Here is a 3,370-nt window from a genome sequence, read left to right on the forward strand (position 1 = left end):
AAGCCAGTCGAGTTGGGTTTCTGACCCTTGCAATGGAAAGGGCTCCTGGGAGTGAACTCGGCCTATAGCAATAGAGAGTCAAACAGCATAATGACAGAGCCTTAACTATGAAGAGGAACCTCCAGAAAGGGATCTGTTACTTGCTATTATCTTATAGCCTTGCTCTCCTGGACCCAGGTCTAAGCCTTATGGATAAAGAAGGAGGGTAAGAAAAAGTGGGGAAATGGTGACATTACAAACTCTGTAGGAGGAGTTTATGGCAAAAGTGGTCCCGAACTTGGACCCTGGTGACAAAGGGGGGTGCGGTAGGAGGAAGAGCCACTTTGACAACTTCTGCAAAAAATACAACAGGACTTAGCATCCTTGTGAAGGCCACCTCAGGGATCAAGGCCACAGCTGATGTCATGGGGACAGGGGCTGCCTGGTTGCTGTCAGATCTCTATGGCGAGGTGTCCAGGTGCCCGGATGCTGAGTGAAGCCTGGTCAGCTGTAGAATTCTCGCCTCCCAAGCAGGAGAGCCAGTTAGATTCCCCGCCAATGCGTCTGAAGCGCAGCCACCACCTGTCTGTTGGTGGAGGCTTGCGTGATGCTATGATGCTGAGCAGGTTTCAAAGGAGCTTCCAGACTAGGATGAAAGGCCTGATGATGTGTTTGTGAAAATCAGCCAGTGAAACCCCTGTGGATCACAACAGTGTGATCTGCAATGCATCATGGGGATGGTGCAGGACAGGGCACCGTTTCCTTTAATTGTACACAGGGTCACCACGAATGGGCCAGGCATGGGGGGATAGGCAACTTGAGGTCAGTTAACAGCAACAACAGAGCTGATTACTTTTTAGAGCTTGGGAGGGAGGGAGAGAGGGGGGAGATGTCCCTCTCTGGGCTTCTTTTCCCACACAGCACCAAGAAGCTTTTCTGGGCTTTTCTGCTCCTGGGGGGAAGTACAGAGCTCACCCTTGGCCCATGTGGGTTGTGTATGGCTCCAACCCAGTCCCCTGGGACCTCTGATTAGATCTGAGTCTGACAGTCGCTCTAAATATATTGATGGGGTGAAAGCCTAATTGAATGGAAGCATTTCTGGTGCCTTTCAAGTGAAGATGTAATGAAAACCAAAACTTAGAATCACTGAAATACTAACAGGAATTTTTTTAAATATTTAATTCTTCTAAAGAATTTTTAAGCTTTTAAAAAGCCTCACTTATATAGAACCGCAGTTTATTGCAAAACACAGAAAATCAAGGAAGCATTCCTTGCTCCTTTCAAGTAAGGGGTTACCCTTAGAAAATACACGGTAAAGTAACTCGAGGGTGCCTGATGCTTTCGGCCACTAGATGGCGGTGTGGGGCAGCTGTGAAGCTACTCTTCCTGTAAACGGAAACACAAAAATCACTCACGCTCATCTTTTGTCTGTTTGCGGGAACCACCAATTCCCGTTAGGGTTCCATAGTGTAGTGGTTATCACGTCTGCTTTACACGCAGAAGGTCCTGGGTTCGAGCCCCAGTGGAACCATAACGGAAATTAAGTTTTGAGGAAACCTGGTGGCACAGTGCTTAAGCGTTCGGCTGACAACCAAAACGCCCCGGGTTCGAACCCACCAGCCTCTCTTCGGGAGGCAGATGTGGCATTCGGATTCCGTAAAGGTTACAGGTTTGTAAAACGTATTGGGTCAGTTCTACTCCGTCCTACAGGGTCACTATGAGTCGGAATTGACGCGAAGCCAACGGCTTTATTTAAAATCAAATCGACCGGATCAGAACATTAGGAAGTCTACTGGATGAGGAAAAATGAAATTAGCATACGGCGGAAGAGGTGAAACAGAGGAGCTTCCCCTGGAATGGGAGGGAGAAGTTGCTCTGACCTGTGTTAAGTGTCAGAGAGGCTTCTGAGAGAGTCACTTAAAATCCACTGTTAAAATTCCAGGCTTTTGGATTACTGCTTAAATCACAAATGCACCCCAGAGCGAACACATTTCTTCGTCATTAACGCCTTTCTGAGCATTAATCTGTCGCCTTGCTTTGTAATAAAGGTCACTCTCTGACAGCAAAGCATCTCTCCCAGATAGGCAAAATTTGGGAGCACATCAAGTCCAATGCTCAGGGATAGAAGCCTGGGAGGAACCCCAGAGTCAGGTCTCTGGGCAAAGGGCACCGGGGGAAGGGGACTCTGCAAGGCGGGGGTGGGGGGGAGCTGGGCTCCAAAGGCGAACTCCCTGGTGCGCCTGCTGACAGGCATTTGCCAGTGGAGGGGAGGGATGGTGTCCAGGTATCCCGTGGTTGAGGCGGGAGGATGTTCCTCAGTCTCCCCTTTGGATCCGTCTCACAGGACAGTCTTCATTAGCCTCAAAGAGTGTTCAAAAATAGGTCCAGGAGAATGTACAGGGTGTTAGGCTGTCAAAGGAGCTCGGGTGGCGTAGTGCCTAAGGCACGTGACTGCTAACCAGAAGGCTGGCGGATCAAACCCACCAGCCACTCCTCGGAGGGAAGGTTGGGCCATCTACTTCCGTAGTGATACCGCCTCAGAAACCCAAGGAGAGGTCGCCATGAGTCGGATCTGACTCCAGGGTAGTCAGTTTGGTTTGGTTTCTTGATGCTATAGAAGTCCGGGGAGGGGGGGGGGCTGTGTGTGTGACCTACTGCAGTGTATCCTTGCTACTCAAATGTGGTCCTCAAAGCCGAAGTACTGGCATCGCCTGCGAGATTGTTAGAAATGCAGAGTCTCAGGGCCACCCCAGACCCCTGAGACAGATCACTCGCTGCCCACTGCTTTCTTGGCTGAGTTAAAGCTCTGGAAAAGTTATCAGGTATATAGAACCACAGAAGTTTACCAGCGCTACAAAACTAACAAACAGAAAACCACAAAGCAAAACTAAACTAAATTAAGCAAAACAAGAAAACAAATCATCTTTGCTCCCTTCGTGAAAAGAAATTGCTTTTAAAAAAATACAAGGTAAAGTAATTTAAGAGTGCTTGCTGCTTTCGGGCACTAGATGGCAGTGTGGGGCAACTGGGAAGCTATTCTTTCCAGCAGGAGAAAAAAGGGGAAACGGACGTAGTCACACACGTTCATCTTCTGTTTGATTGGGACCCGTTTAAAGTCCCATCTCCTGGGGCAGAAGATTAGGAAATCTTCTGAATGAGGAAAGATAAAATTAGTTTGTGGAGAGAGGTGAAAAAGAAGAGAAGGAGCTTCCACTGGAATGGGAGGGAGAAGTTGCTCTGACCTGCGTTAAGTGTCAGAGAGGCCCCTGAGGGAGTCTCTTAAAATCCATTGTTAGAATTCCAGCCCTTTGGGTTATTGCTTAAATCACAAATGCACCCAGGAGGGAACACATTTGTCATTAATGCCTTTCTGAGCATTGATCTGTCACCT

General features: G+C 48.5%; 1 non-coding gene across 1 annotated transcript; it reads left to right on the forward strand.

Moving 5' to 3' along the window:
* The first annotated feature begins 1,437 nt into the window (after window positions 1–1,437).
* Window positions 1,438–1,510, forward strand: TRNAV-UAC. The gene has a single exon. It is a non-coding gene; the product is annotated as a tRNA-Val (tRNA).
* The last annotated feature ends 1,860 nt before the right edge of the window (window positions 1,511–3,370 follow it).

This window comes from Orycteropus afer, unplaced genomic scaffold (assembly GCF_000298275.1).
Source record: "Orycteropus afer afer isolate SDZICR_OR568_19922 unplaced genomic scaffold, OryAfe1.0 scaffold00546, whole genome shotgun sequence".
NCBI lineage: Eukaryota > Metazoa > Chordata > Mammalia > Tubulidentata > Orycteropodidae > Orycteropus > Orycteropus afer.